At 32.9% G+C, this 16,616-nt stretch overlaps 1 protein-coding gene across 3 annotated transcripts in view; it reads right to left on the reverse strand.

Annotated features, from left to right (window-relative positions):
* Positions 1 to 16,616, reverse strand: part of jvl (javelin-like) — a 129,002-nt gene that overhangs the window by 56,439 nt on the left and 55,947 nt on the right. The gene's annotated exons all lie outside the window — the stretch shown is intronic.

The following is a 16,616-nucleotide window of genomic DNA, read 5'->3' on the forward strand; positions in this document are numbered from 1 at the left end:
GGTACAGACGAAAGACGCCTACTGGCAGGCATAGACCTATCCTAAAAATCGCCACGATGACATCCACAGATTTCTAGTGACCTTGACTTGATTTTTTTAAACTTTTTTACTATTATTCATCCAGAGTCATGGGCCTTTATTAATATTTCTTTTATTTATTATAATGCGTATAGGCAAAACAAACGAAAGTTGATTAAGGTCGAGATTACTACAATGTTTTGGCAGTAGCTACTTCGCTAGTTTTAATTTTGATTTCTTAAGGATCGTCTTGGTCACCGGTCTTGCCCGATCCAGCGACAAATTTAAGATTAAAAGTAGAATTTTTTTTTTAATTTTTTCGATTTAATTATCTTTGCAATAGGCGACTATAGGCAAACGTTAACAGTGCATTCGTGTAGTATATCACCCAGGATATAACGTATATAAGGTTTCAAAGGTGGATCCGTAATAGCTTCGCAATATTTTACATTTTTTATTTCGACTCCATACAAAAAAAAAAACATTTATTTGCCTAAACTAACAGATTTACGAAAAATTATATAGAATAACTTCGATTAAGCTTTTCTAGGTTTATCGATTGCCATTAAAAAAGGTGAAAAAAACAAAAAAGGTCCAATGTCCGCCCTCTGTGCTCCGGTACACCGGTGACTTTCCTCGACCTTGTCTATGTCGTCGTTTCGTTGACGCTATTCGGGTACCTACATATCTATAATTTTTACGATCGGAATAGCGCTAGGTTTATTGTGTCAAAAATAGAAAGTTGTTCGATTCACACGAGTTTCGCATTCGACGCACATGAATTTCAATACACGTTCACACATATAGCCAATGATTCACAACACGCAAAAACAATGAAGCACGGTCTAAAAAATTAGTCGCTATAAATTTTACATACCGCTCCATATCTTTCTCTAGTCTCGAGCAGTCATACGTGGAATCGTTACTTTTTACGAGGGTAGTTTACAACTGCGTGTAGTCCACGAACAGATATAATATTTCAGGTCAGGCAATGCTTACAACTGCTTATGGTATACTTCTTATTCTATTACGGTCGAGTTTAGCCCGTTAAACGTAACATCCATCTGTGGTGTCTACAGCACTTAACAAAATGAAGGAACATATGCAAGTAATAAACCAGTTAGAGGAGAGTGATTTATGAATTTAACAAATATATTCATATGTGTCTCAGATGAATGGTTTGCTTGTTTGACTATTTGTTGACAGATGTTTCAAAGTGATCTGCTTTAAGACATCATCATGACATGTTGTCAACGATACAGTACCTCTTTTCCAAAAAAAAAAAAACAAACTTAAAATGTTTATATCATTATTACGGCATAAAATAATCCTTTAAACTATTAAATAAACATTAAACTAAATAACTTAAAAAACCGCTTAACTTGTAAAGGGGACAGCAAGAAAAGGTTTGGTACCTCTGTTATTAATTTAGTACGAAAGTGAAATAAATCTTTCTTTCAACATCTTGATAGAAATGTTTTAGTTGCTAAATCTTTTCCTTTTAAAATACCAAATATTAAAAAGATACGTGCATTTTTACTTAATTTATCGAAGTGATTTAAAAGTTGACGTACATAGCGTACAAAATTTCCAGTTCGTAGCGGCGGTTGTCGTAGGCAGAATCGGCCCGAGGCCACAAATTGGATTAACGTTCGTTTTGTGATCGTCGAGTCCGAGGGCCGGCTGCGTGCGAGCCACTATTTACAATAAAAGTCTCTATAAGATTGAATTATCCAGGCTGCTTCAGTGTAATTCAATTGACGCCCACCGAACATAAATGGGTTAGTGGCCCGGCATCCTTGCGCTCGACAGTCACCGACCGCCACTGTTTGTTTTGTAACAAATTCTACAAGTTTCTAGAACGATTAGACTTGTTTCTCGAATGATCTTTTACAATATCAATATCCCTTTAATTCATTGTAACGTTTTTGCTGTTTTGTGAGTTACTAAACCAGATTGAGTTTGTTGCGGGCTCATATAACTTTAGTACGCATTTGGTAACATTGGTTGTGGATTAAAGGATGTGATTATCATTATCATCATTTTACCCGTAAGCCGTCCACTGTTGGACAAAGGCCTGCTCCAGAGACTTAATGGTTTCGGCTGAAAAGACTTTCATCCAGAGTTTTCCCGCTTTTTCTTCAACAAGGTCGTCCCATGCTGCGCTTATGCGGCCCCAGTGATAATTTTTCGGGGAAAGATTAATTAAATTTTGGTTTCTATCAATTTGGATTCTCCTGGCGTTCTTTTCATGTCGCAAAAGCACCAACAAAACCACCAATTTAATATGTAAATAATCCTAAGTGGATAACAGAAGTAAACATAAATAGATAAAAACAGAAGCTGTTTCACAATGGGTCATATAAAATAAGCTTTTTTAACGTAAAACTTCTTAAAAACGTTTAATAAGCAATTTCAAAGTTATGGACATAAATTATTAGACAACTTTTATTAACAACGTTCAAGTTATGAAGAGGAGCAGGACCCTCACAAGACTTTAATAGAGAGCTTACATTCGAAGTTAATTCAATTGAATTATTATCTATTGTCTAAAACTGTTGCGTATTTATTTATAACTTTACTTACGCTTTTTCTGACCGTGCAGCATGCGGATATATATATGTAGAAACGAGTTGTATAACTTACCTGAAAAGAAACAATATGTTACTATATTATTAACTTATTGGGAAATAAAATTAATTATATATTTTGAAATATTTATACTTATAGTTCATAAATACATGTAAGTGTCATTCAGAAGAATATGTGAGCTGGCATTCATTTTTTAATATTAATTTCGTGCATTAAAATTATAAACATTAAAAATTACTAATTTAGATCGTTTTAAAACAAAACTACGCGATACCTTAACAAAGATAATAAGTAAATTATTTCTAACTTTGATAGTTAACTCGTTTATTATTTCTGCTTCTAAAAATCATTACCATCCACGTACCATAAAGCAAACAGATTTTCAGGAACAAGAAATATATTTTTACAAATTTATTTTCTTTTTACACGAAATTATAGTTTTTATTCAGATTTTTCGCAGTAGTAACTTCACAGCTTTCTATGCATTCACGTACGTTACGTTGTAGAAAGAAGTGCACGGTTCTCGGGGCTGACGACCCACTTAGTATTTTTAGGGAAAACTCTTTGAAATGCATTGGTCTAGAATCCTGTATCTTATTAACCAAATTTTAATGATCCTATATGCCGCTTGGAAAGACCGTTTCAGAAATTATTTGATTTTAATTCTTAACGAGCTTTAGTCTCTTATCAGGTTACAGAGATTGCGCTGTAATATCTCTCGCTTCTATCAATGGCATAGGAAAATAATACCGAATTTTAGTATTAAGTAATAGTTTTCAAAATGTGTGTCAATCATTGTCTTTAAGGTAGCTAGCATTATAACATTGCCGATCTTAAATACAAATTATAGCGTTCATTAACTTTTACTTTAATATTTGGAATAATGCAATTGCATCACACACCTATTGTCAGTTATTTGTACTCCGGTTAACGTCGGCTCTAATAGACAGTTCCGGTAATTATTTTAATGATTATTATACTTTGTGTTGCGTATGAAATAATGACAGAAAATTCTGCGACGTCGTCATTGGTACGGTGGGAAATTGTGTAACCAAAACAAAGTAAAGAAAATATAAAATACTGTAATAATTTCACCTTTTACCGCAGTGCGTGTGACTGATGTAATATTTAAAAAACCATTTTGTTCATTATTGTAAATGTCAATACATCCTCCAATACATTCGGTTAATTGGTACTCGATTGAAGTCCACGGAACAGCAAGCATAAAATAGTACGACCACCCACAAAATGAGATGCTGTATGCAGTCCCGCTCTCAACATTCCTCTTAGAAATCTGTTGGTAAGACCTGTATCTAGCAGTGGACGTCTCTAAGCTGAAATAATGATGATAATGAAATCGGTACTATTACTATTTAGACGTGAATGAAAAAAATAATGTTATTAAACGACAAAAATAAAAGAGCTCTTTCAAACCAACTTTGGAAAATGGTAGGATTGTAGTAAGCGTCAACAATTGTAAAGAAATGCAAATAAGTATATTCATAGCTACTTATCTTAAAAAATAATACAATTTACGTAATCGTTTTGTATTGACAATATAGTGGAATTTGAGAAAATAATAATTTTATTGGCATAAAAATAGTTTAAACCAGAACGTTTGCGAACGAAGCCATTTTATTCAAAAATTGGTCAATAATTGAGGAACTATTTATTTCTGGCTTATTTAAATTAATAGTACAATATTCAATCACTTGTTCTCATACAATCCTTCTACTACAACATATTTCAATAACTGGTTACAAAATTGAATCCAAAAACACCAGTCGTAAGGTAAAGAAGAACAATTAACATAAAATCAAGGGAACGCATCTGCCACCTTGCAAACGACAGATGAAGACAGACTTCTTACAATTGTGTAAACGCATCCCAACGTTGTACGTTTTCAGATATTAAATATTTACAAATATAGTAAATATAGTATGATATCAAAGCACTCGATGAAAAATTAGTTGAACAAATAATACCACCAAAGTTACGTAATATTGATTCAATATACAAAGAAATGTAATTGTATAAATTACTTCTAACATGGTTTTTAAATATGGATAGATTTCTCTTACGCTCCAAAAATTATGTTTTCAAATTAATGGCAATATAGCTAGTAAAATGATTACACAAATTAAAAGTATCATATGACAACTCGTGCAGATTTGTTATTATAGGTACGTTGCATCACTTATTGCGTGGATACATTTTCTTTTTAAACATTAAGGAGTATAAATTCACTAAAATTTTTGATCGAAGTAAAATTTGTGTCAATTCATTCTATGCATCAATACGGTATTGATTTTTGTTTTGATAAAAAAGTATTTTGGTATAACCTTCCTCAAAGATACAAAGTCGTCCGGCACGTTGATTCCTGTACAGCGAGCAATTTCATGTTAATACGCTCTATTGTCGCCGCAACGAATGAAATGGGTCAGCGATCGCTGTAGAATAATTTATACACGTAACTCGAGGCAATATAGTCTTAATATCAATTTTAAATATTCTCACCCAATTCTAAATTATTTTCGATCCATTTATTTATAGTATGTATTGTATGTATTGCATTGCCGGCGTAAATTTTTGTGAAAAAATCTGTAATGTGTTTAGACATTTAGATAACGATATCTTTAGTGTAGGCTGCCGTTATAACAGGTAACATATTAGCCGGACATCGAAGATAGGAGGAACACTACTTCTGAATAATATAATGAAATTTAAAAAATACATTATTTTTTAAAAATTGTCGTGGGAGTTGAACGAAAAATCTATAATTTTACGCAGGGGAAATATCTTTAAAGCTTTAAGTTCATCAGATGCAAGGTAATTACGTTGTAGATAAATCTCTTCTACATTTTGCGCCAAGCGCGTCACGTTAAGTTTCACAATTAAATGTGTTATATAATTTAAAATGGACGGATTGAAAGCATAATCAATTTTATTTAAAAAATACGCATTTTCTTACTATATTAAAGTTGTATGATTTCAACTTACTATTTCAATTTTTTATACACGTTCCATAAACTAGCTGAAAGAAAATGAACTTAACATCTCATCGCCCCTTCAAAGATTTTACATCTGTAACCAATTATGGTATACTGGAAATGTTTTAAAGAACTTCCAGATGCGCGCTATAGAAATTATAGAAAGTAGGACAAACGTCGTAAAACATCAGCACAAGCAAAGAAAAGGTTCGGCGGAATGATTGCGGTTATGTAAGGTTGACCAGCGCGGAGTAGCGGTCCAATGCACAAGGGCCTCAACAGCGACTGCGACGCCGTTCTGCATGATCGACATCCTCGGGCGAACGCAATCAAACGTGACAGGTACGGTTATTTTCAAATCACACCCAATCGTTCTTCACTAAATCATTCGTTTCAGTTCTCAATTCAAATAATTATATGTATATATAAGATCAGGGGAAGTCACCTGATACGGGCATCACAAGATCTGTCATTGTAGGGGGAGACCTATGCCTTGCAGTGGGTGTGTACCGCCCTGTCATGAACATACACTTCTTAACGAACATTTTTTCATTACTCATAATTCACAGGTGACAGATTCATATATAACAAAATTATTACGTAAATTACACTAATTAAACAATATACGTTATAATTAATTCAAATTAACAATTACGAAAGTAAACAAAAGAAGATAAACTAAACAGATAGATAGATAGTGTACTATATTGACAGATGTTGTGTGTGTGTGCAGTATATGTGGTTTGTGTTTGATTAATGATTACAGCTAGACATATAAATTATCCACCATATATCACCATTTAAAGATTAAATAATGGTGAAGCAAAATAAAAAGCAAAAAAAATTATCTACTATATTTTATTGTTTATTGACTACTGAAAATTTATATCGGTGTGATATATCTTAAAACGAGCAACTGAGAATAATATGTATATATATTCATTAAAATTATAATATCTCTACAAAGTTTACTTCTTTTAATATAATATAATTTTTAAAACAAGAAAAAAGCGGCTTCATCTGCTAATTATTACTTTAAGTTTCGCACAGTACTTCGTTTACACTCATTACGTGAAAATTTAACATGGTATGCCTCATTAGTTCTATAATTAAGTGTAATTACCATGTCGTAGCATGTGAGCTTAGACACCATAACAATATACCGCCCCTTGGCGGATGCAGGTGCTTTTCATTTACGATTTATCTCCATTTTCATGCAAGAAAATCTAGAAGTCTGTAATGTTTATCCTAATTTTATGGATTAAATAAACATTTAAATAAGCGTAAGGTATAAAGTATTTGATTTTTTGGCATCATACTTTGTGGTCTTTGTCTAATTAATGATCACCTTCAGACACTACTACAAGAATAATAATTAATCTTTAAATTTATTATTAATAATAGATGGATATTTAAAATCAAAGTAATTTATTGCTGTGGCCGTCTATGGGCTGAAAGAATGGTGTAATTTTTTGTAGAAGAAGGCCTGTTGAATATTTATCTTCTGAAGTGAGCTATAGTTTATAAAACATTGGAAACATATAATTTCGAAGTATCTATAAAACTAGTTGAACCTTAAAAAAGAAAATGTAGTATGATCACTGTAAACTGCAGATTGGCATGTTAAATTTACAGTGGGTAGATCCCATAGGCGGCCACTGGAGCCTTAAGGTTTTGCAATGGAAACCACGATCCGGCAAGCGCTGAGTAGGATGTTCACGCGTTAGGTGCACAGAAGATCTTGATAAAGTCGAAAGGCACTGGATGCAGACGGATAAAAACTGGATCTATGAGGGAGACTTGGAGGCCTAGTATTGAATGGCCTCAGGCAAAAATGATATTGATGACTACTTTAAAAAGTGATAATTTTAATAGGTACTGTGTTAACAGATAACAGATCCTTGGACTTGTGTTTATATAGTTACACATATCACTCAATCATTCGTAAAATGTTTTCAATATGCACATACCTCAACTTCAATATACCTTCTGAATGATAGCATTAACAAATAATTTCAGAATCAACATTGCTTATTAACACTTTCAAACGTAAATTCGCCTTAACCTCTCGTATGCCAAAAGTTTGCCAGGCGCACACCCTACAGTGCTACCACCTTATGACGAGCGAGTGACGCGTTGGAGCTTGAATACACTTTATTTTTCGTTCGGGAACAAATCCTTGGAATTTTTGAACGATAAGTTATGGTCTATAATCTGCAGTATGTCTAGATTATATTGCAAAGTGTTTTGAACTGTATTTTAAGAGATATTCGATAAAAAAGCTCGTGTTCCGCTTCGTGTTCGTTACCGGACATATCTGTCCTAAGGCAGAAGAGTAGCCTGGGCAGATCTAGACTAAGCCAAGGAAAGGTTAATACTAAAAACTGATGTGCATGATGGCCACTAGAAGGATTTATCTTCGATATTATCTGTCAAAGACAATTCAGACAGAAAGCTATTGTTGTGTCCTAACAAAATTATTAAGTACTACAAAGTATTGAAATTCGAATGAAAAGCAATCCGGCGTGAAAAAATCCCTGTCTAAACGGATTATAGTGTCTGTTCATTGGTAGTGGTTTTTTTTTTCAAGGACAAATGGTATTTACTCGTTGGCATTAATAGTTACATTGGCTTTGGTGTGGCCAGTGATAAAGCTTTTTTCGTTTTGTATAAATAAATGTCTTTTATAATTCGATGAGGAGAATTGTAACTTTTTTTTACCTTTCTAGGCAATGTTTATAAATTGACAATGGAAATATTTGTTACCAGATATAATGCAGGGTCCAAACTTGTAATAGACTCTTAGTTTACTATTGTTCACTTTGAAACATGTTACATTCATTTTTTTCATTGGAACGCGAAAGACCAATAACTTCTGGGAATACAAAGTCTGCAGGGACAAACAGAAATACATAATTAAATTTAATATGTAGTAATCCAAACTTTGACAACACTTTTTTACTATATTATCTTTACGTTTTTATTATTTCTAAAATTAATGAGTTAGGCATAGAGTGTGCAATATATTACTTGACGGCAAATGGGCTATACATTCACCCTTTTAAAGCTTTTACAACTGGAACCAATCACCCCGTATATATATATATATATATATATATATATATATATATATATATATATATATATATAAGTAATTATTATTCGAAAGTCTCTATTGATGTAGAACAAAAGGCGATAGACAGAGTACACACAAAACTAAGTTGCTTTATTGCAATGCAGTGAATTTTATAACACGCTGTATACATTAATGCAAAACAGCCATTAATAACAAAGCGGTTGTCGGGCGGCACCGTCAGTTATTCAGGACGGCTCGGCGTACTAAAACGAGAATTGCACTTTCTATTTAAGCCTCAGTGTCACTGAACACCCTGTACGTTTGTTAACAAGGCACTTCAATTAGTGCTCAATATATACGAGCATAAAATGTACATACATACAAAACATATAAAAAACAATATTTATAGAAAACATAATGACCACTTATATCCGGATTATTATATAGTCCAGCGAATTGGCCACACAACGCTGGTCTTTGAAAAATGCTTGATGCAGAACGCTTCCAACCGGTCTCTTTGAAAATCTATGGGAGGCATATGACCCAGCAGTGGGCGTTCTACTGCTGAAATGATGATTATTCTCCATAACAAAGTAATCTTTTCATACAAAAAATTCGCGGTAAACATGTCAAAATTTAAAATGAAAATATCATATAGCAAATAACAGTTTGACAACGTTAAATTAAGTGTCATTAGTAAAGCGTTACCTAACTATATTTGCGAAATTGCAGAGCATTTACGTATATATAAATATTAATATATGTATTTTTGTACAAATAGTGAATGTTAATTTATTTCGTTATGAGTTTGCAATGAAATAAGTAGAACGATTTTCGATATGCCAATATTCAGTAAATTTTTTTTACAATATTAATTAAGATTTATATAAATGTAATTAATTTTCCGCATTTGTTATAATATTGCTCTAGATGTGTTCGTAGAAGATCAAAGTGGTAAAACAATATTTTTAAAAGTAGACTTTGCAGTAAAATGTCTAATATATTCCGAGGCTTGCAATCAAGACCTTGTAATCAATTTTGAAATATGAATTAACAAATACGGTCACAGAATTTAATACGAAGTGAAGTCGTTACTGCTGTTTTTAAAGGTTTTTTTTTCGTATATTAAGTTTTTCTAATCAATAATATATTTGCCCTTGTTATCAACAACCTTTTGCCATCTAGTAGACAAATTTTCAATGCCGGAGCTGTAAAAATCAATTGGTTCTTCTGCAAAATATGTCGACAAAATGACATTGCTTTTCGGTCCTTCTAATAAAATTCTGACAATATGTTGTCATTTTAACGAGCAGCTTAAAAAGCCGTGAATATATTAAAAAATTTAAGCAAGCGTTCTGAAAATAAATGTGTTTTTTGTTAATTTTAAAAAGTAACATCTCATTTATTGGTTAATTGGAGCGGATTTACGTAGTGATAAGTCAATATTTTCTGAACGCAAATACAACATAGTGATCAGGACGATCTTTATAGAGACAAAACGGGCGATTTTATCGTCAATTATTTGTATATAATCAGCCAGTCCCTAATCTAGTCAGCATCGGCTACCGAGCAGCGGGACCAAAGCGTCCGCCGCGATACCGAGATAACAGAGAAAGTGCCGTTGCTACAACCGAGTTACGCGCCCCAACACAACTCCGAACTGAGTCCGCATCACGAATTATGAGCTCGCCTATTAAATTTTAGATTTAAATATGATAAATTTGTGCCTGATAATCTATGTCCGTTGTAAAATGCAAGTAAACAATTTGTAATACAATATGAGTTTTAGCATTTTGATCAGTGGAAATTAAAAAAAAATAAAACCCTTACAGATGTCAATTAAAACCACACACTTCTGAATTGTCTATCCTAAACAATTAGTAAACACATACATTTTTTAGTTTTAAAAACAGTTATTTATACATATATTGCGTTAAAGGCATTATTTTAGGTTATTTAATTTAGTATTTTTTTCGTTTCAATCAATTAATGATCTCACGTGTACGTCAAGAGAAGAGTATCGGATTTCCTAATTTAATAGAAACCAGTATTAAGTTCCTATATAATGACCACCGTTGGAGCCGAAAGATTCTCGAGGTGTGACCACTAGCCGATAGACGCGGCGTAGGTAGGCCCCCCTAGTTAGAACCGTTGTGGCTGAATTTGACAACTTAAGACCAGTCATCGTGACATCTATGAGGGTGGCCTATATCTTGCAGTGGACGTCTATAGACTGACATAATGATAATGATATCGAAAAACTAGTAGCTTTACTGCGATGGTTCAAAACCTGTTAAATGTACTTATTAAGTAAAACTTGTGACTGTTGGAAAAAAATACAGTTACGTGTGTAATATAGTGTGTGTTGCATTTGCGATGATCGGATACATAACCTCAAAGTTTCGCAGAATAAAACGTTACACGAAATCGCTGCATCCAATGTCAAACGGCACAAGGTCGCCTCTCACGACAGCCGCTTGCGATTCGGGCCACACAATGCCGCACCGGCAAATCGGCAATCGGTACGTATTAGCAGCAATCACGGCTGTGTGTTTGAACTGGTTTAAAGTCCGCTATTGTCGCGAAATCGGCAGTTCGCCACATTTGCATGAAAACGTTAAGTTGCTCTAAATATTCTTTTCTATTTTAGTAATACATAATTATGTTTAATAGCATAGTAATAATTTAGATTTTTTTTTAAATATAACGTTTTAATAACACTCATTTTTTATCAGTGTTCGTCTTTTTTGTCGACCACAGGACCTGTTGAAACTTTGCATCCGACATCTTTCGACCACCTTAACAAAAATTGTCTACAACTTCATTTCGATCTACAATTTCACACGAGTTTGCATATAAAGATAGCATTTATGCAGCCCATTTTCTTTGGTCGTATATTATTTGACAAAAATAATTTTATTTTATTCAAATACAAAATAAAAATACCGAATATAAATAAGTAAGCAGTTCTCGGTATTGCATATGGTCGTTTCATGTCATGGACATGAGCTGTTTTACCTAGTTTGTTGCGGTTTGTTCTCAAAGGAAACGTTTAGAACTTATGCAGCTTTAAGCTGTAGGATGCTATTATACGAGAGTTCGATCTGATTCTTGTTTCTTTCAAGTTTGACTCTATGAAATCTATTGATAATTCTATGTGGAATATGAGTAGATGAGTTAGTATAGCCTTAGAGGCTTAGTTTAAACATTTTTACAGTAACTAAGCTACAGGGTCCACTAAAGAAACTCTCCTGCTTGCTCGACAGTTAAGTTATTTGTTGCTCCTCATTGGGGCCGAAAGATTTTATATGGTGACCACGAGCTGGCAGACGCGGCGTGGGTAGGCCTACCACTACGTCAACCGGGAAAGTCTCCGGAGTAGTGCCATAGTGCGTGTTCATCGTAGCGATCTTTGTCGGAGGCCTATGTCTTGCAGAGGTCGTCTATAAATTGATTGATTTTGATTGGGAAGTAGACAAACTCTTGAGGAACCAAGAGGTTGCTTAAGTTGCCCATAGCTCTTTCATAGTGATTATCAACGTATGCAAAAAACAGAAATATTAAAAAAAACAGTGAAAGTAAATCGAAAATAAATCAAAGCATGCACATACGGTATATGGAAATAATCGATCACGTTTTGCCGTGTTCTTATCATGATCGCAGTGACTTTGTCGCGCCACGTGCCAGCGATAATACGCTCGTTGCCACTGGGCGGCCTGTTGCATAACTGTTGGAGCATGGTATGACTTTTAAAACATCAATTGCATTTTTGTAGTACATTAGTCATGTATAAGGAGAGTGTACATACACCCTAAACTAAAAGGCATCAATATGGAAACGCACATAAAATTATTGCTCGTATTTATTGTACCCCATAACACGTTCTCTAGTTTAAAGGTTTATCCGGTGTATGTGTCTCTTTAGCTCTCCCGGTGGTTCGCGTGATAGTTTGGAGAGAGAGGAAATAAAAGGATATGGAGTTCGAAACCCCTAGGGCGAGACATAAGGCCATCATCATTAAATTACTGTATGTCAGTGTTCTTGTAGTTTGGAAAACATTTATTGAAAACAACGGAATTTCAGCTGCTAGGAATCTGGTACCATACCCTGCGGAGATTAAAAATAAGGTTGGTATCGTCTTAATTTTAATTTAACCCTTTGAACTCGAAATGCCAGCACTGCCGGCATGAAGTTTTATTTCGACAACTCGGAGTATCAGCAGTGCTGAGTTGAGGTTTCATTTCGGCAATTCAAAATGCAAATGTTTTTTACGGTTGAATTGATAAGCAAAATTGTTGCTGAAACAAATGCTTACGTAGCTAATGTTATACAACGTGGAAGAAAAATATCAAAATCTTCTATTTGGAAACAATGAAAAAAGTTACGGAATGTGAAATGAAAGCTTTCTTCGCTGTTAATGTGAACATGGGACTTATAAAAACGCCTAGTTTGCAAAATTATTGGGCAAGCAATTTTGTTTCGAAAAGACCATTTTTTGTAAAGATATTCTCGCGTGATCGATTTATGCAAATATTTTAGTCATTACGTTTAAAAAACCTTCGAGATCAGGCAAGAAGATGACGACGAGGACTTTAACAATAAGCAGTTATCTAGAGTTCCTCAATAAATAACTCTTTATTTATTTTATTTAACTAAAAAGTTATCTACAATTTTCATGAAAAAATATATATGTCATTATCGAATTGTTAGAAGGAAATGTGAAAATAATCTCCGAGTGCAAAGGGTTTAATTATAGTATGTCAATATAGGAATAGTACAATTCGATTCAAGTTTCTCTTGGACTTTTTTGCGATTTTCTTTTGATCTTCTTTTAAGTGCAAAAATATTAAAAAAACATAGATAACAGATTCAATTAGTAGGCAGTATACTAAAGGTGATTTGAATAACATTATTTTGACAAGTGATAAAGAGAAAAAAAAATGTAACCGGCATACCCAAAGATGCACACTATTCACGCATCAATTCTTAATTACTCCGCGCGATGGATTTCAATCCGTAACCTTACAACATGAGCTGGTTTGTTTATAAACAGTCGGAATATTAACATCCACACATAAGAAATCGTTTTACTACTAAATTAAAAACAACGTTAGTTATAGGTTTATTATAATCCGCTGCTTATTTCGCGTTCTAGGTACTGCATAGCAAAAATTCTATAAGTATGTAAACAATTATAACTTAAAGGGCTTACAAAACCTAATCTTACAATACCTTAAAGCACATTCGAATTATCGATCGTTACACTATACTTACTTATGCATATAATTACAAATATTTACGTCACGAGAATAGTGAACAAAAGCCCAATTTGATAGAAACTAGAATCAGATTGAATTTACCTATAATAGCATTCAACTTTCAGCTACAAGGGTTCCAAACGCCTTGATCTAAGATGAGTGCAAAACAAACTCAGGCGGGTTTTTTTGTGGTCACTTTTACATAATTAATAGATTAATTATTTCCCAAGCTATATTGTCACTTAATAGATCCTTTACATTTTGATACAACTATACATATATATACTACTATTTTTTATATTACATTATAAGGAAATAAACAATTTTTGATGTACTTGTAATTATAAACAAAGTAAGAATGAAATATTTATTACTATAGAATTATAAAAATATTTTAATTGAGTAATTGATAAGGATATAATTAGTCTATTATATAAAAATTAATGTGTGTCTTATCTATCTGTACTCGATACATTCAAAAACCATACATCTAAACGATGTGAAAATTTGGTAAATTATTTTATAGATCTCCAGGAAAGTTTACAAAAAAAATTATCAATGTATATTTCAAATTCAGTTCAGTTCAGATTATTTAATAGAAACAAAACACAGGAAACCCTTAAACATACGCAAAGTAATAAAAATAAGGTTCACACATGGCGCTGAAGAAATTATTTCGATCATTCTTAAGTCTGTAGCATTTATTCGAAACAGGTAGACTCAACTTGACGACAAGAGATGAAATCCATAGTATATTGAATAAAGAATTTTAAATTGGAATTTGAATACACGATAAAGGTGAAATTCAACATTTGGACGGTGCTTTCGAGTGTGGCTTCAAAGCGAAAACGACGCCAATATAAGAAAGTCGAGGTCATAGAAAACAGATATAACTTATAAATTGGTAACATTGGGATATTGCCATCAAGCACGAGGCACCTTCATAATAACAACACGAACGCCCGCGCGAATGAAAATCATTTTCTAATTCGATCCGTTTTCACTACAAAACAACGTGGCGCACTCTTCTTTTTAACGACAGGTGGGATAGAAAAAACAGATAAACAGTTTCCGGCGGCCGGTACTTCGAAATATATGGATAGTGGGTCGAGCAACAGACGTAAATGGTCGATGCGATTAAGTCACTTTTTATATCGATTTTTTTAAAGCTTGATAGAAATTTATACTTTATTTGGTATCATATCGTTTGCCTTATTTAATATATCCAAGATGTAACAGAGGCCAGCATCTAAGGGTGATTTTATGGCATATACTGAGTAATTGGTTATATATCTAGAAGTATAGTCCAAAAATCAATGGTCTTGGTAACATATTTCAAAGCAATCATTATCGCAAACAGATTTTTTAGAGTTCTCAAGCTTTTTTAAAACTAATCAGCCCATATTTTGATTTGTAAAATATCTATTAAAGCGTCTTTGCTTTAACTAAACTTTTGTTCACAGAAATACTTTATAAAGAAAATAAAAAATCTTATAAACAAAAAAATAAAATGCTAGAGAATTCGACGCTAAAATAGAAACGTTACTCATTATTTATTAAAACATGTAATAATATTTTTACATTTATGTTGTCATTGATTAATCGAAATATGAAATAGTAAGTTCTCGAAACTGACAGAAGCCTATCTCACCTGTCATTGAATGACGGACGTCAAACGAAATTGGGTCAAAAACAAGAATTGATATAAACTTTTTCATCTTTTATCTAAACGGCTATATCAATTTACTCAACTCGTTTTGAGATAAAGAAAAAAAAGATACTTTGAGATGTACGCAGTTTTGTGATGCACCTTGACAAAGGCACCTTTAGACATTCGCGATGTTAATAAAACACGTTTCAGCAACACCTGTCCCTGGCTTTAGTTTATGCAATGGCTTTGTTCGCATGCAGACACAATAACGTGATAATTTAACTGCATTTAACGCTGGCATACGCCCGATGCAGGTTCGTATACGGGGTATTATTGCTCATTTGTCAGCAAAATTCTAAACAGATTTTAGACCAATTTTCAATCATTCGCAATTGAAATGCAATCATGCATTAATTTTTTTTTATTAAAATGCGATAGGCCAATAACTTCTGGCAGTACAAACTCTGGGGGCACATATATTAAACTTACTATATTATACATTAATTGACAGCAAATGAGCTATGTATTCATCACATTTAAATCTTATACACCTATAGCCAATCACTATATGATGAAGCCGAAAAACAAATTGCATCGACGTCACCAGATAGCGAACAAAATATCAAAAATCAACTTAATTATTTAATCATTAAATGCATGCACATTATCATTGATAAATACAATAATGAAAGTTGTTATCTCATTTTAAGAGAATATTTAGAAATAAATATTCATAGTCTGACGGTAGATTATACATTAATATTTTAGTCAAATTAATTATATTACATTAGAACGCAACAAGATATCTAGAAAGAATAATTAAAATATACTCCGGTCCGAAAACAGTGAAAGTAACATAGTTAGGAATGATAATATATTGATCTTTACGTGAAACAAAAATAATTAAAATGCATTCTGAAGAAAAGAAGAGGAAGTGTTAAATAATTGTGTACATCACACAGTCGTATATTGTTAAATATTAAAAATTATTATGTGTTTTATACTGTAAAATTTTTGTTACACAAGCAAAA

The sequence above is a fragment of the Battus philenor genome, unplaced genomic scaffold (assembly GCF_028537555.1).
Source record: "Battus philenor isolate CCGP_79_NKW_IND1 unplaced genomic scaffold, ilBatPhil1.0.hap1 SCAF_12, whole genome shotgun sequence".
Taxonomy (NCBI): domain Eukaryota; kingdom Metazoa; phylum Arthropoda; class Insecta; order Lepidoptera; family Papilionidae; genus Battus; species Battus philenor.